This window comes from Tachyglossus aculeatus, chromosome X1 (assembly GCF_015852505.1).
Source record: "Tachyglossus aculeatus isolate mTacAcu1 chromosome X1, mTacAcu1.pri, whole genome shotgun sequence".
NCBI classification, from domain to species: domain Eukaryota; kingdom Metazoa; phylum Chordata; class Mammalia; order Monotremata; family Tachyglossidae; genus Tachyglossus; species Tachyglossus aculeatus.
In genome coordinates this window covers 15,101,217-15,120,077 of record NC_052101.1, presented here as the reverse complement: position 1 = coordinate 15,120,077, position 18,861 = coordinate 15,101,217, and positions in this window count along the sequence as shown.

Here is an 18,861-nt window from a genome sequence, read left to right as displayed (position 1 = left end):
GTTTTCTATGTGCCTGGCACTGTACTAAGCGCTGGGGTAGCCACATGGGACTCACAGTCTTAGTCCCCATTTTAAAGATAAAGTAACTGAGGCATGAGAAGTGAAGTCATACAGCAGACAGGTTCTGGAGTCGGTATTGGAATCCAGGTCCTCCTGTCTCCCAGGCCCATCCACTATCCTCAAGGCACTGCTGCTTCAGTGCACTTAGTCCCAATCAATCAATGGTATTTATTGAGCACTTATTGTGTGCAGAGCACTGTGCTATACACTTTTTTAAAATAATGGCATTTATTAAGCAGTTACTATGTGCAAAGCACTGTTCTAAGCACTGGGGAGGTTACAAGGTGATCAAGTTGTCCCACTGGGGGCTCACAGTCTTAATCCCCATTTTACAGATGAGGTAACTGAGGCACAGAGAAGTGAAGTGACTTGCCCGAAGTCACACAGCTGACAATTGGCCGTGACCTCTGACTCCAAAGCCTGTGCTCTTTCCACTGAGCCACGCTGCTTGTCTTATGTCTTGTCTTATGCCGTCGAGTCGTCTGACCCATAGTGATGCCATCTCTCCCAGAGCGCCCAACTCTCCATCTGAAATCGTTCCGGTAGTGTACCCATAGAGTTTTCTTTGTACAAATCTGGAAGTGGTTTACCCTTGCCTCCTTCCGCGCAGTCATCTCGGGTCTCATCCCTCGACTCTCTCCCGTGCTGCTGCTGCCCAGCACAGGTGAGTTTTGACTTGGGGCAGATTGCCTGCCACTCGCTAGTCACTGGCCATGCTAGGAATGGAATGGACGGGCCTCTGCTTGACTCTCCCTCCCCTAGTCTAGTCTGGTAGAGTACTGGAAACTCTCCAGGGGCGACCCTTTTACAGGGCATTATGCATTTGGAAGAGTACAGTGCAACAGAGTTGGTAGACGCGTTCCCTGCCCACAATGAGCTTGTTCCCCCACTGTGTACATCTGTGTGCAATGTGTACTTGTGTACATATCCTTATAATTAAAGCAGCATGGTCTAGAGGATAGAGTACAGTCTTGGGAGTCAGAAGGACATGGGTTCTAATCCCGACTCTGCCAAGTCACTTAACTTCTCTGTGCCTCAGTTACCTCATTCATTCAGTCATTCAGTCATATTTATTGAGCATTTACTGTGTGCAGAGCACTGTAATAAGCGCTTGGGAAGTTCAAGTTGGCAACATATCGAGATGGTCCCTACCCAACAGAGGGTACCTCATCTGTAAAATGGTCTGTAAGACCATGAACCCTATGTGGGAAAAGGACTATATCCTACCCGAGTATCTTGTACTTATCCCAGAACTTCGTACAGCGCCTTGCACATAGTAAGCCCTTAACAAGTGCCAGAATGATTACTGTTCCCCTACCTATAATTTATTTTAGTGTCTGTCTCTTGGGCTAGATTGTAAACTCCTTGATAGCAAGGATTGAGTTTACTTAATGTTATTATGCTCTCACTCATTCATTCATTCAATCATATTTATTGATTGATTAGTACGGTGCTTTGCACAGTAAATACCTTCCTCCTTCCTACTCCCGGCTCAAGCTGTCCGCTCTGGGTGAGGACTAGTCTAAGGAGAGGGCTTACTGTGGATCTTTCTCCTCTCTCATTTCTCTTTCCCAGGGCCTCCATTTCCAAGGGACCATGAGATGGGGAAAGAGAAAACTTCCTTCAAAGAAGCTTCCAATTTTGACAAAATGCTTTTCCTGCCAATTATGTCTAAAACCCTGCTGAACTCAGAACGTGACTTCTATTCTGAATTTGGCCTCGCATATGGAAATAAACAGGATTGGAATAGATTCTTTTCCCCTGAGGAGATAACACTGGCTCAACGACTCATTAGGAAGACTGAGCCCTCTCTTTCCTCTCTCCCTCTCCATCTCCCCACCTTACCTCCTTCCTCTCCCCACAGTACCTGTATATATGTTTGTACAGATTTATTACTCTATTTATTTTACTTGTACCTCTTTACTATTCTATTTATTTTGTTAATGATGTGCATCTAGCTTTCTTTCTATTTATTCTGATGACTTGACACCCCTCCACATGTTTTGTTTTGTTGTCTGTCTCCCCCTTCTAGACTGTGAGCCCGTTGTTGGGTAGGGACCGTCTCTATATGTTGCCAACTTCCCAAGCGCTTAGGAAAGTGCTCTGCACACAGTAAGCGCTCAATAAATACGATTGAATGAATGAATGAAAGGGAACCTGATGAGGATCATTGAGGTGAAGGCAGTCACAGTGTTTCTCTCTCTGGAGCAGTTTCTCAATTTATGTAGGTTCATTTATCCCTTTTGTTTACACTCATTCAGAAGGCACTAAGATGGCTAAAACGGGCAATAAACAGCTTCTAAACTGGGTAAGAGCAGCAGGGCTTGGGTGGGCAGGAAAGGCATTACAGATTTAGGAAAAAATTATGGCAACTGGACAAATTAGGAGGGCCAATTTTCCAGGACTATTGTTTTCTATCCCTAGGGCTGAGAGTAGAGCCACCAGAGGAGGTAGATAAATGGTAATTAGCCTGGATGGTCCTCTCCTCTAAGAAGCCTTCCCCGACTAAGTCCTCATTTCCTCTTCTCCCACTCCCTTCTTCGCCATCCTTGAACTTGGATTTGCTCCCGCAACCCCACAGCATTAACATGCCCATAATTTATTTATTTATATCAACGCCTGTCTCCCCCGCTAGACTGTAAGCTTGTTGTGGGCAGGGACCATGTTTAGTTGTTGTATTTATTAATAGTTATGGTATTTGTTAAGTGCTTACTATGTGCCAGGCACCTTAATAAGTGCTAGGGTAGATACAAAGTAATCAGGTTGGACACAGTCCCTGTCTCACATGGGGCTCACAGTCTTCATCCCCATTTTACAGATGAGGTAACCATTGCCAGTGGCAGAAAACACTCGTTTCTAGGCCTGTCAAAAATGATGTCTACAGAACTTCTTTCAAGAGCCATTTATCCTCCTTTGTGGAAGGTGAAGTGAGGAGCTAAAACTTAGGGAAGTTTTAGACTGTGAGCCCACTGTTGGGTAGGGACTGTCTCTATGTGTTGCCAATTTGTACTTCCCAAGCGCTTAGTACAGTGCTCTGCACATAGTAAGCGCTCAATAAATACGATTGATTGATTAGGGAAGGAACTTAGCAAAACAGCCAGCCAGTGAGCCAGAATCTCATCTTAGTTCCTCTAGCAATCCTCCAGTGTCATGTTCCTGAAACATCATTCAGCATGGGATTTCCCTCTCCTCAAATGCTTCAATGGGGTTCTTTTTACTTCCTATAAAGCAAAGACTCCTTATCTTTGGTTCTAAGCTTCTAAATCAATCAAATACTTATTGAGTGCATACTGTCTGCAGATCACTGTACTAAGCACTTGGGAAAGTACAACAGAATGGAGTTGGTAGACACATTTCCTGCTCAGTATATGTGTATGCACACATACATGTATATGCATATATACATACACACACACTCTCACATTTGCATGCATATGTGTATGTATATATGTATATATGAGTGTGTGTGTATGTATTATGTTATCTGTTAATAAATAAATCTGTTATTTATTATGTTATCTGTTAGGGGAAGCAGCGTGGCTCAGTGGAAAGAGCACGGGCTTTGGAGTCAGAGGTCGTGAGTTCAAATCCCGGCTCCGCCACTTGTCAGCTGTGTGACTTTGGGCAAGTCACTTCACTTCTCTGGGCCTCAGTTCCCTCATCTGTAAAATGGGGATGAAGACTGTGAGCCCCACGTGGGACAACCTGATTACCTTGTATCTACCCCAGCGCTTAGAACAGTGCTTTGCATATCGTAAGTACTTAGCAAATACCAACGTTATTATTATTATCTGCTAAGAGTTTACCAGCTTAACAGTATTTAAGAGTGTTGGGTACTCTTCTAAGCTAAAAGTTAATCAGTTCAGACCCAATCCCTGTCCCACTTGAGGCTCACAGTCTAAAAAGGAGGGGAAACGGGTATTTAATCCTTATTTTACAGTTGGAGAAACCAAAGCCCAGAGAAGTAAGTGACTTCCCCCAAGTCACCCAGTAGGCAATTGGTGGAGCCAGGATTCGAACCCAGGTCCTCTGACTCACAGGCCCGTGTGTGGTCTTTCCACTAGGCCCCAGTGTTTCTCACTATTTGAGGGATACTAATGATTAAATAAAATGCCTATCATCATCATTGAGGGTACAAATTGAGCATGAAGCTCTTTACAGAATGCTACAACATAAGGAAAACACATGATCACCACTCTTAAGAAATTTATAATCTAATGGGATGGACAGAAACAAATCATTTATAAAGCGTGGGAGCAAGAAGCCCTACAAGGATACAACAGGAATTAATTCAAATGGATCAGGATTAAATAACTGAAGGATTAAATATAGTAAGACTAGTAATAAAGCTATATTTTTATATTCAGCAAACTAGACAATATATACAACCAAAATCCAGTAATAGAGGGCAAAGATTATATGTTAACAAAGTGAACTGGAGCATGTTTGACAAGTAAGATCCAAAAACAAAGGTCTGGTAATGTGCTTTGCACGTTCGTGACATGAAATTTGTGTTTTCTCTTCTGGAAGTCAAAATACCAGCATTCCAAACTCCAAGTCAGCCTGCAAAGTTTGCTTACTCTTCTAAGTCCATTGCTAGTTTTTTTCTTTGGGCTTAAAGGTAATAGGAACAGCGAGTACTTTTGGGATTGTGCAGCTGGAGATAGACTAATTTGGATCCTGGATATAGACTTTCCCTAGAGGGAATGTTTTTGGCTGAGGTAGAAGGATTTGGGACGTAATTTTCCCTCAAGAAAACATAGATCACCTCAAAGATGATTGTATGCATTTTTATTAAATTGCCACACAAATCTTGAACTTTTCCCTTATACAAAAGATTTAGAGAAAAGAAATTATTGATGCTTTTTATGTTATTCTCCCCTTGCATTAAGTATGTAAGTCCCAGAGTAGCCTGATAAAAAAAACCTTTATTGGTGAGCGATTTTATGGAACTTTATGAGTTACAGGAGAGTCAAATTAGGCCTATGTTCTTGGGAGTGAAGATACACTTTTTTTACAGAACATCTTTTACAGTACATAACATACCTGTAGTATTATTGATTAAACATATATTCCATGGTCTCTGGGCAGAAAGAAAGTTACATGTTTCTAACCTGTTAGTAAAATGTTTCTTAGATTAGGAAGCTGTCTGTGAGTGGCCCTTTGTTTCCCTCTGATAATTAAAATCCGGGGGGAATATGGAATAAAAATGCCCCTTTGTGTTTCCTCCTTCTTATTATAAAGCCTTCTAACCTAGGTCACCAGAATTTTTTTTTTACTTTTATTTTTTCCCGCTTGGTTGGAAAATAGCTTCATTTTTCTTGGCAGCCATAAATCTTTTGGCAGTAAAGAAAGTTCCTTAAGGGAAAGGATAAGCTCGACCAGCTGGATTGTACTCTCCTGACCACTCAGCACAGTGCTCTACAAAAAGTAGGCACTCATCATCATCATCAATCGTATTTATTGAGCGCTTACTGTGTGCAGAGCACTGTACTAAGCACTTGGGAAGTACAAGTTTGCAACATATAGAGACAGTCCCTACCCAACAGTGGGCTCACAGTCTAAAAGGGGGGAGACTGAGAACAAAACCAAACATACTAACAAAATAAAATAAATAGAATAGATATGTACAAGTAAAATAAATACCAGTAAATACTCAGTAAATACCATCCGATTATTCATATTAATATCTGTCTCTCCGTCCATTCATTCATTCATTCACTCAATCATATTTATTGAGCACTTACTGTGTGCAGAGCACTGTACTAAGCGCTTGGGAAGTACAAATCAGCAACATATAGAGACGGTCCCTACCCAACAACGGGCTCACAGTCTAGACTTTAAACTCGTTATGGGCGGGGAACATGTCCGCTAATTCTGTTGAACTCTCCCAGGCATTTAGCACAGTGCTCTCCACACAGTAATAACTCAATAAATGATTGCTTGATTGATTGATTCATACATGTGAGTGAGTTGTTAGTAAAAAATCTGTTAAGGAACAGCAGCCTTCTGAGTCAGAATGATCCATCCTAGCTGGGACCTAGAGGGACACTACCTGAACGTGGGCTAGTGGCTACAGCCTCGGCCTGGGACTCAGAAGGACCTGGGTTCTAATCCCGGCTCTGCCACTTGTCTGCTGTGTGACCTCGGGCAAGTCACTTCTCTTTGCCTCAGTTACCTCATCTATAAAATGGGGATTAAGACTGTGAGCCCCATGTGGGACGGGGACTATGTCTAACCTGATTTTCCTGTCTCTGCCCCAGTGCTTAGTTCAGGGCCTGGCACATAGTAAGTGCTTAACAAATACCAAAATTATTATTGCCTGGACTGGGATAAGGCACATTTTCCAGATCCTTGCCCCCCAGCATGGTTGTCCCGGGCTGGCACAGGGCTGTGGGTCTGGGAACCAAGAGCCGGGAGTGGGAATTCAGAGTGAAACCTTTTCCTGGTGGAGAGTCTAAACTTGTACTTCCCAAGTGCTTAGTACAGTGCTCTGCACACAGTAAGTGCTCAATAAATACGAATGAATGAATGAATGAATGGCTGGGACTCAGCGGCCTGGGTTTTAATTCCAGCTCTGTCACTTGCCTTTTTGTGGCTTTGGGCAGTTCAGTTAACTTCTTTGGGCCTCAGTTTCTTCATCTGTAAAATGGGGATGCAATACCTAGTCTCCCTCCTATGAAGACTGTGAGCTCCAGACGGGAGAGGCATTGCAGCATTGCAGTGTGGCTTAGTGGAAAGAGCCCGGGCTTTGGGGTCAGAGGTCATGGGTTCAAATCCCAGCTCCGCCAATTGTCAGCTGTGTGACTTTGGGCAAGTCACTTCACTTCTCTGGGCCTCAGTTACCTCATCTGTAAAATGGGGATTAAGACTGTGAGCCCCTCTTGGGACAACCTGATCACCTTATAACCTCCCCAGTGCTTAGAACAGTGCTTTGCACATAGTAAGTGCTTAATAAATGCTATCATTATTATTGCATTTGACCCGATGATCTTGTACCTACCCCAGTGCTTGGCACTTAGTAGGAGCTTAAATAACATTACAATTGTTATTGTTATTAAATATAGTCACAGAATGGCTTCATTCTAATTAGAAGGGAAGTTTAGTACAGTTTTACTAGCCCTCATGCTAGAATTGGCATCATTTTGTTTAAACAGGATCAAGACTTGTATCTAGAAGTTGCACAAAATCTAGTGGACTTAAATTCACAGGAATCTTTATCCTGTCCTGGCTGCAGGACCTGTATTGTCACAAGAGAGGCTGCTGGACTAGAAACAGAGAAAACATTTTTGAATTTAGGGAGTCAACCAGCATGATTTAGTGCATAGAGCACAGGGCTGGGAATCAGAAGGACGTGGGTTCTAATCCTGGCTCTGCCATTTGGTCTGTTGTGTGACTTTCTCTATGCCTCAGTTACCTCACCTGGAAAATGGGGACTAAAACTGGGAGCCCTAGGTGGAGCAGGGACTTTATCCAACCCGATTACCTTGTATCTACCCCAGTGCTTAGTACATTCCTCTTTGCCTTTTTTCGGTAACTGCATCACACCATTTTTGTGGCCTAAGACAATCAGGCAGTTTCCCTGCAGTTATATGCCTGTGCCAGAGGAATAGGATGGTGAGGGAAGGGATTAGAACATAATGAGGTAGAAAGTGCCATTACTTAGGTCAGTTCAAAGCAGCGTGGCCCAGTGGGTAGAGCACGTCCCTGGGAATTAGGAGGACCTGGGTTCTAGTCCCAACACTGCCACTTGTCTGCTGTGTGTCCTTAACTTCTCTGTGCCTCAGTTACCTCATCTGTAAAACGGGGTATTGCGACTGGGAGCCCCATGTGGGACAGGGACTGTGTTCAACCTGACTAGCTTGCATCTACCCCAGCGCTTAGAACATTGCCTGGCACATAGTAAGCGCTTCACAAACACCATAAAACACAAACCATGTGGTGGCTGCTGCTTTTCACAGCCATTTAATAGTCATCTACCTTCCCTGACTTTGCTCTTCTGCCCTAACTTCCCTCTAGAAATCCATTATGAACCACAGGTCCATAGAGGTAGCCAAACCCATGCGACTACCTGTTATATACTAACTCCTGCTGTATTAATTCTTATGACATCTCCTTTACCTAGGGAAATCAGGCTTTTCTAATTGGCAGTGCGATCAATGGATAGAGGTCTTTATGGGATTCTGAAAATGAGATTTCTACATTTGGCTTGGAAACTCCCATGCTCAGCGTTCACCCTGCCTGAGTTGATGTTGAATTCATGATTTGTTGACCAAGCACCACCGGAAATTTCTCTGAAATGTTGCCTTAATCTACTTTTATATATCTATATCTATATATATCTATATATATCTATATATATAGTATTTGTTAAAGGCTTAATATGTGTCAAACACCATTCTAAGCACTGGGGTAATGATGAAGATGGTATTTGTTAAGTGCTTACTATGTGCCAAGCGCTGTTCTAAGTGCTGGGATAGATACAAGGTTATCAGGTTGTCCCACCTGGGGCTCACAGTCTTAATCCCCATTTTACAGATGAAGGAACTGAGGTCCAGAGAAGTAGAGTGACTTGCCCAATGTCACACAGCAGATAAGTGGTGGAGGCGGAATTAGAACCCATGACCATCTGATTCCCAGGCTGTGCTCTATCCATTAAGCCAAGCGGCTTCTCTAAGTGAATTAGGTTGGGGCTCACAGTCTAAGTAGGAGGGAGAACAGGAGATTTGAGGCACACAAGTGACTCACCTAAGGTCATACAGCAAGCATTTGGCACAGCAAGATTTGAACCCAGGTCCTCTGACTCCCGGGCCTGTGTTCTTTCCACTAGGCCATGCTGCTTCTATTTCCTATACATAATGTATTTCCCTTATCCATAACCTATTTTAATGTCTGTCTTCCCCTGTAGGCTCTAGACTCCTTGTGGGCAGGGATCGTGTCTACGAAGTCTGCTTTATTGGAGCAATTATTTTATTGGATTAGAGGAAAGAGCACAAATCTGGGAGTCAGAGGACCTGGGTTCTAATCCCAGCTTTTCTGCTTCTCTTCTGTGTGACCTGGGACAAGTCACTTAACTTCTCTGTGCCTCTGTTTCCTCATCTGTAAAATAGTGATTCAATATCTGTTCTCCCTCTTTTTATAATATAATAATATTGATAATAATATTTATTAAGTGCTTACTATGTGCAAAGCACTATTCTAAATGCTGGGGAGGTTACAAGGTGATCAGTTTGTCCCACAGGGGGCTCACAGTCTTAATCCCCATTTTACAGATGAGGGAACTGAGGCACAGAGAAGTTAAGTGACTTGCCCAAAGTCACACAGCTGACAGTTGTCAGAGCCGGGATTTGAACCCATGACCTCTGACTCCAAAGCCCGTGCTCTTTCCACTGAGCCACGCTGCTTCACAGTCCTATTTAGACTGTGAGCCTAGGTGACAGGGACTGTGTCTAACCTGATTAACTTCTATCTACCTCAGAGCTGAGAACAGTGCTTGACACATAGCACTTATTAAATACCATAATTGAGCCCAGTGTTGGGTAGGGACTGTCTCTATATGTTGCCAAGTTGTACTTCCCAAGCGCTTAGTACAGTGCTCTGCACACAGTAAGTGCTCAATAAATACAATTGATTGATTGATTGATTGATTGTTATCATTGCCTCGATCAATCATATTTATTGAGCACTGTACTACACTCTTGGGGAGTACAAAATAACAGAGTTGATAGACACGTTCTCTGCCCACGAGAATTTTATTGAGTTTTCCCAGGCACTTAGTACAGTGCTCTGCACAGAGTAAGCATTTAATAAATACCATTGATTGAACCAATAAACAGATGCTATCATACACATGGATTTTCAAGACTTTAGTAGCCGTTGGATCCTGAGACTTGCAACCTATGGAAGTGGCAACCTTTCCACTTTCAGTATCCTCACTTTTAGCCAACTTTTCCCTAATCTACACGTCCTTGAAAGAGTATGCAACTGCTTGATACGAATTAAGCTGTGAACTCTTAGATGAAATGTCCACTTATAAGAGGGACTCCAGGGGAAATCCTGAGCATGCTTGATTGAGATTCTCACTTCTGCTCCTGGCAAAAAATGATTTAGGACCCAAACACACAGCCACTTGGGGGAATTCATGCCTCACTAATTAGTTGGAATTCTTTGAAGGAGTTAATAAACTTGAAGTTTGGGAGGTCCAAGCGGACATAATCGATTTAGACTTTTGATGAAGTACTTTGCCTGAGGCTTTTAAAAGAATCTGGGTGTCATGGGATTGGAAGGAATGTTTTGCCATGCCTACAAAGCTGGCTCCAAGTTAGGAAATACAGAGTAGGAATAAATGGCTTCTTTTTTGGATGGAGAAATTTAAACAATCAATAGCCTTTTTTCAGTGTTTACTCTGTGCAGGGCATTGAGTGTTCAGTACGTAGAAGGAGTCTCCAGGGATCAGTCCAAGGACTGGTTTAATTTAACATTTGAATAAGTTATCTAGATGATGGGATTCACTATGAAATATATAAGTTTGCAGAAAACACTAAGCTCTTCGGGGTATTGAAAACTCCTCTTTAACAATCAGTCACTCAGTGATATTGCCTGGGGGTACTTACTGTAATAATAATAATAGTAATAATTATTATGGTACATGTTAAGCGCTAACTATACTAAGCACTGTACTCAGCCCAGGGGTGGATACAAGCAAATTGGGTTGGATACACTCCCTGTCCCATGTGGGGTTCACAGTCTTAATCCCCATTTTCCAGATGAGGTAACTGAGGCCCAGAGAAGTGAAGTGACTTGCCCAAGGCCACACAGTAGATGAGTGGCGGGGCCTGGATTAGAACCCATGACCTTCTGATTCTCAGGCCCGTGATCTAATAATAATAATAATAATGATAATAATAGCATTTATTAAGCACTTACTATGTGCAAAGCACTGTTCTAAGCACTGGGGAGGTTACAAGGTGATCAGGTTGTCCCACGGGGGGCTCACAGTCTTAATCCCCATTTTACAGATGAGGTAACTGAGGCCCAGAGAAGTGAAGTGACTTGCCCAAAGTCACATAGCTGACAATTGGCAGAGCCGGGATTTGAACCCATGACCTCTGAATCCAAAGCCCGGGCTCTATCCGCTGAGCCACACTGCTCCTCTAACCACTAAGCCAAGCTGCTTCTCTGAAGTTTGTGCTTCGGAGGGTACACTAGAACAAGGTTGGTAGGGGTTTTTTATGGTATTTTTGTAAGTGTGTACTTTGTACCAGGCACTGTGCAAAGCACTGGGGTAGATACAAGCTAACGAGGCTGGACACAGTCCATGCAGGCTCTAAGCTCCCCTTTAGACTGTAAGCTTGTTGTGGGCAGGGAGTATGTCTATTATATTGTTATATTGTTATAATAATAATAATAATGACGGCATTTGTTAAGCGCTTACTGTGTGCAAAGCACTGTTCTAAGCACTGGGGTAGTACAAGGTAACTAGGGTGTCCCACGTAGGGCTCACAGACTTCACCCCCATTTTACAGATGAGGGAACTGAGGCCCAGAGAAGTGAAGTGACCTGCCCAAAGTCACACAGCTGACAAGCGGCAGAAGCGGAATTAGAGCTCCCAAGCCCGGGCTCTTTCCACTAAGTCACGCTGCTTCCCAAGTGCTCAGTATGGTGCTCTGCACACGGTAAGTGCTCAATAAATATGATTGATCGACTGACTCACCGTCTTAATCTCCTGTGGTGAGAGTGGAGGCTACCGAGGGGCTTCCAGAGCTGACCTCCATGGTGGGAGCAGGGGACAGAAGCTACTCAGGGGCCTCCTCCGGGAGGGTTTTGGGACAAACACCTCTGTGGGAAGGACAGAAGCCAAGGAAGAGAGGGCTCCCCCAAAACCCTGCCTCCTTCTTCTCCTGGTTTACCCCCTGCTCACAAGATACGGAATTTCAAAGACAATAGATCTGGGGCTGATATAAACTTCCTTTAACAGATCAACCTGAAGAATTTCACCCGATTAACGTGTCGTCGGGCAAAATGGGCCGATGTGTCATGGAACCGTGTCTGTCTCCCCCCCAGCCTGTAAATTCCTTGTGGGCAGGGGATAATGCCTACCAACATTATCACACTCATCGTCCCAAGTGCTTAGTTGTAGTGCTGGGTACACAATAAACACTCAATAAATTCCATCAATTGACCAACTGCAGGATTTAGGTTCTAATCTCGAGCTATGTGATCTTGGCAAGTCTTGACTTCTTTTTGCCTCAGTTTCCTCATCTGCAAAATAGGATTCAGTATCTGTTTTTCCACCCCTCTAGACTGTGAGTTATGCGAGACAAGGATTGAGTCAGATTACCTTGTATATACCCCAGTGTTCAGTACAGTGCTTGGCATATAGAAAGCACTTAACAAATATCATTATTATTACTATAAGATTGTGAATAGTTAAAATTCCAAAATATCATACCCTACTTATATAGCCCCTAACCTATTATCATAATATTAGCTATTATGTATATTTACATATATATAAATTATTTATATTAACATCTGTCCTCTCCCCTTCTAGACTGAAAGTTTATTGTGGGCAGGAAACATGTCTACCAACTCTGATGTACCATATTCTTCCAAGCTCTTAGTACAGTGTTCCGGACACAGTAAGTGCTCAATTAAGACTATTGATGATGATGATGATGATAGTAGGTCACTATAATGCAAATTGGCTTTTTTTTCTGAGGCACGGATATGAATACACATAATAATAATAATGGCATTTATTAAGCGCTTACTATGTGCAAAGCACTATTCTAAGTGCTGGGGAAGTTACAAGGTGATCTGGTTGTCCTACGGGGGGCTCACAGTCTTAATCCCCATTTTACAGACGAGGTAACTGAGGCCCAGAGAAGTGAAGTGACTTGCCCAAAGTCACACATCTGACAATTGGCGGAGCAGGATTTGAACCCATGACTTCTGCCTCCAAAGCCCATGCTCTTTCCACTGAGCCATGCTGCTTCTGTTTTGTGTACCTCACTCATCGTCTGCCCTCTGTCTTTCGGATATGTTTGTCTCTCAAAGCCATCAGTGGAAGTGGAAATTATGTGCAGGCAGGGAAGGAGTGCCTCAGTGATGACTAATCATTTAAATACAAAAGCAGAGATTCCCCATATCATGTTAAGAAAATCTAGGATTTGCAAATTTAAAAACAAGCCCCGAAATTTGCATGACAGTACTCATAAAACATTTGCCAATCCCCAAAGGTCGTAATCGACAGCCAAGTATTCTCTATCAAATAATTTGCACAAATCAGGACTTGGTGAAGTTCTTATAAAAGACAAAATAGTCCTTAGGTATTCATAAAGAGAGTGGGATAGCGTGGTTCCTAAAGAGGAATTTCCCTTTAGCACAGAAGGTGGAAGACATACTAAACATTGGTGGATCAGATTTAAGAGGAGAGTAATCTGCACATTTTGTTCCAAAAAAATGAAAGCTTCAGCTTAGTTTAGGTAGACCTGCCCTGTCTTTAAAGTAACATATGTAGGCTTACAATTCTGAGAATAAACTTTTTAAACAGAGGAAGGATTTTAATTCAATAAACAAAAAACAGGGGTCTCCAGTCCCCAGAGTCACTCTGCTTTGCTATAACATGAAAAGAAAATACAGAAATAAATTTGTCGTTTCAATGTGCTTAACTGCAGGGTATTTTTATCTTGAGACAAAACAAAAAAACCCTCAAACCTCCAATTTATTGCTGTTTGATGTGATGATACAGTAAAAAGTTTTAACTTTCACACTTTCAAATTCATATTTTGTCCAGAGTGATTTTATTCTGTTTTTGCAAATAAAACTCATGACAAAAAAAAAATTCCACTCCTTTTTTGGCCTAAGCAAGGACCTGGTTTCCATAAATTGATAAAAGCAAACTATTAATACAAATTGTCCCAAATTCTCTCTGGTTAATTTTTGCTTGAGGCTGTTTACGTTCTTTCATGTTTATACTGGTTTGACACAAATCATAATTACAAAGACATCACACATATCACTGGGCAGAGTTGAGCTACTTTGGAAGCCTGTGGCGATACTATTCACTCTCAGGGGCTTATCAGTAAAAGAAACGTTCAGCCTAAAAGATTATGGGGAGAGTGAAAACGGTGTAGTTTAAAACATCTGAATTAATTTATACCCTATATCAATCTGAGTAGATAGGCACCCAATGAACCTCCATTTAGCAATTTCATTTTTATCTTGGAGCTGATTTAGTGTTATTTAGTTTCTTTCTTAAGATTTTGCTTTTTATAAAAAAGAAAGAAAATGGGGGTGAATGCATTCTAAATTACCACAAGAAGTCATACTTTTCCATTTCCATTTGCTTGTTTAGATGTTTAAGAAAAATACGTGACCCTGCTATGCATAATGCTTTAAGAGTTTCATTTATAATTCAACTATAAATTGCTTCCCTCCTAAGAAACCCTTAGGAGCATTTGTAAAATGCATGCAGTCCAGTACTTGTTGAACTAAGTACTGTTTCTTAATGGCAAAACACATTTTAATGAGCTCCCAATAATGGAAAGCAAAAATACAGATTTTGCACAGAAAAGTTCAGACCTACCTTGTTTAGACTGGTTTTTTAAAAAAATTCTTTTCTTCAAGCCAAGATCAGTGTCTTTTTTTCTCCAAGTTTGTCCGCATCACCGATTCCAACCGAAGTAGCCTAACAAACAAAACACTGGCAAAGGTTTGAGCACCTTTTCTCTCCTTCAGGGAGGAGCAAATCCAGCATTCTCATCAACCTCTCAGCATTTAGGAAGGCACCACACACACACGACGACGACACACATATACACACATATACACACATTGATCTCACATTGATTTCACCGCTTAGTTAGGCAGTCCTCTTTCCCATTTCCATTCCTACTTACTATTCTGCATATTACCCTTCAACAGAAGCACGAATTTTCAGTTTGCACCTACTACAACTATAAGGTCAGGAAAACCAAAAGGAATGCAGAGATCAAAGCGAAACAGCTCCTCAAATGAGCAAGAGGCAGGAAAAAGAGCTTCTGGGCAGAGGAGAATATTTTGAAGTCCGGCATAATGCTCACGTTTTATAAAATCGAGAAGAGGATTCAAGGAGCAGCACAGCAGAGAGGAAATTCTGCAGCCTCTGTTAAAGCGTATTAGCCCGTTCAATATGCCAAGAATTTCCTTAACCTTCATCTTGCGTTATTTTTTTCTGAAGTTCATCAAGGCATTTGGGGAGCATTACAGACTCAGGGATGTTAGCTAATAATGATTTAAAGTGGCTAGTCGGAGCTCAGTTCAGATGAGAAGGCAGTTACTTTGAAACACATCAGAAGAAAAACCCTACATTTCAGAATGTTTGTTTCTGCTATAATTTGACTTGAAAATCTTTCAACACGTAATACACTTTTCACAATGCAAAACATGTACTTAACCAGGATTCCAATCCCGGAGAAGGCATGTTCTCTTAAAATGTGACTGCAGCAGCGAAGAACCATTTCTCCTCCTGCTGGACAATTTGCACCGAAACAGATTTAGCTCAGTTGTACTTATTGAGCGCTTACTGTGTGCGAAGCACTGTACTAAGCACTTGGGAGAATACAGTAGGACAACAGACACATTCCTGCCGACAAGGAGCTCACAGTCTAGAGTGAAAGGAAGGAATTCCTTTCACTTTTTCCCATGGACACTGTCAAAGAGGAAGCACTTTGCTTTCTCCCCATTCAGATTTCTACTTGATGTTTTCTGCTTCTTATCAATCAATCAATCGTATTTATTGAGCGCTTACTGTGTGCAGAGCACTGTACTAAGCGCTTAAACGCTTATCTCCCCTCACCTGAATTGTGTAGCTTCTTCCTGTGCCAGCACTGCAAGAAGAAATCATACAAGAGCAGAAGGATGAGCGTAACGTATAAAAGCACGGGCCCAGGAGCCAGAGGGACCTGGGTTCTAATCCTGACACTTACACTTGTCTTCTGTATGATTTTACTGTGCAAGTCTGGGAGCCCGTTGTTGGGCAGGGACCGTCTCTATATGTTACCAACTTGTACTTCCCAAGCGCTTAGTACAGTGCTCTGCACACAGTACGCGCTCAATAAATACGATTGAATGAATGAAAAGTCACTTCAGTTCTGGTGCCTCAGTTACCTCATCTGTATTATGGGGATTAAGAATGCTAGGCCCCATGTAGGACACGGACTGTGTCGAACCTCGAATCTACCTCAGTGTTTAGTAATAATAATAATAATAATAATAATGGCATTTATTAAGCGCTTACTATGTGCAAAGCACTGTTCTAAGCACTGGGAAGGTTACAAGGTGATCAGGTTGTCCCATGTGGGTCTCACAGTCTTAATCCCCATTTTACAGATGAGGGAACTGAGGCCCAGAGAAGTGAAGTGACCTGCCCAAAGTCACACAGCTGACAAGTGGCGGAGCCGGGATTTGAACCCATGACCTCTTGATTCTAAAGCCCGGGCTCTTTTCACTGAGCCAAGCTGCTTCTCTAGTACAGTGTCTGGCACATAGTAAGGGCTTACCAAATACAGTAGAAAAAACAAAACCCTGAACTCCTTCACAGCTCTCCTGCACCACCCCCAGCCGGGCCCGCAAATAAATTAAACAGTGCTACTTATTGAGTGCTTATTCTGGACAAATCACAAATCCAGATACCATTCTTTGTGGCTTTATTTAATGGTATCTGTTAAGCTCTACTATGCGTCAGGCACTGTAATAAGTCCTGTGGTAGTCCATGTCCCACGTGAGGCTCACAGTCTTAATCCCCATTTTACAGATGAAGTAACTGAGGCACAGAGAAGTGAAATGACTTGCCCAAGGTCACACAGCAGAGCCCACTTGGGTAGGGACCGTCTCTATATCATCATCATCAATCGTATTTATTGAGCGCTTACTGTGTGCAGAGCACTGTACTAAGCGCTTGGGAAGTACAAGTTGGCAACATATAGAGACAGTCCCTACCCAACAGTGAGCTCACAGTCTAAAAGGGGGAGACAGAGAACAAAACCAAATATACTAACAAAATAAAATAAATAGAATAGATATGTACAAGTAAAATAAATAAATAAATAAATAGAGTAACAAATATGTACAAACATATATACATATATACAGGTGCTGTGGGGAAGGGAAGGAGGTAAAACGGGGGGGTAGAGAGGGGGACGAGGGGGAGAGGAAGGAAGGGGCTCAGTCTGGGAAGGCCTCCTGGGAAGGCCTCTATATGTTGCCAGCTTGTACTTCCCAAGCGCTTAGTACAGTGCTCTGCACACAGTAGGAGCTCAATAAATATGATTGAATGAATGAATGAAAGTGTCGGAGATAGGATTCGAACCCAGGTCCTCGGACTCCCAGCCCCTAATCTTTTCACTAGAACACACTGCTTCTCTAGTTTTCTGTTTAACTTGTTCCCTTGCAGTCCCTTCTGTCTCTTCCCTAGTCTGGGGATCTCTCAAAGCTGGAAGGATGTGGTAGAGAGAAGGAATTCAGTTGGGCACATATTGGAGTTGCTCTGAAGCAGAAAAAAATTGCTGTCCTTTCCCGTTCCACTCGGCATTATTACATGGTGCTGCTGGAGCATCCAGCATTCTGGAGGATGTTGTGTGGAAGTCTGTTGGAACCCTTGACCCATTCATTCAATCGTATTTATTGAGCACTTGCAGTGTGCAGAGAGCTGTACTAAGCGCTTGAGACCATCTCCCTCCTCTGTAGACGGAAGCTCCTCGGGAAGGATTGTGGTCTAATGGAAAGAGCACAGGACTGGAAGTCAGAGAACCTGGATTCTAATCTGGATCGTCACAAACAGCGTGGCTCAGTGGAAGGAGCCCGGGCTTTGGAGTCAGAGGTCATGGGTTCAAATCCCGGCTCCACCAATGGGAATTAAGACTGTGAGCCCCCCGTGGGACAACCTCATCATCTTGTAACCTCCCCAGCGCTTAGAACAGTGCTTTGCACATAGTAAGCGCTTAATAAATGCTATTATTATTATTATTATTATTATTAAGCAGCGTGGCTCAGTGGAAGGAGCCCGGGCTTTGGAGTCAGAGGTCATGGGTTCAAATCCCGGCTCCGCCACTTGTCAGCTGGGTGACTTTGGGCAAGTCACTTCACTTCTCTCTGCCTCAGTTACCTCATCTGGAAAACGGGGATTAAGATTGTGAGCCCCACGTGAGATCACAAACCTGATCACTTTGTATCCCCCCAGCACTTAGAACAGTACTTTGCACATAGTAAGCACTTAACAAATACCATTATTATTATTATTATTATTATTATTATTATTATTATTATTATTATTATTATTGTTTCTGCTGTGTGACCGTGGGCAAGTCACTTAACTTCTTAACAGATACTTTCTCTCCTCCCCTTTAAAACCTTACTGAAAGCACATCTCCTCCAAGAGGCCTTCCCAGACTCAGCCCCCCTTTCTTCTTCACCCACTCCTTTCTGCGTCACCCTGACTTGCTCCCTTGGTTCTTTCCCCTTCCCAGCCCCACAGCACTTATGTCCATCTCTGTAATTTATTTCTTTGTAATGATGTCTGTCTCACCACATCTAGACTGTATGCCTGCTGTGGGCAGGGAATGTGTTTATTGTTGTACTGTACTCTCCCAAAGGCTTAGTCCAGTGCTCTGCACACAGTAAGCACTCAGTAAATATGAATGAATGAATTAATGAACTTCTCTGTGCCTCAGTTCCCTCTTCTGCAAAATGGGTGCTCAAAACCTACCAAGTGAAGAACTAAGGCAAGTGATTGATGGCTCCGTTTTCTCACAATCTACC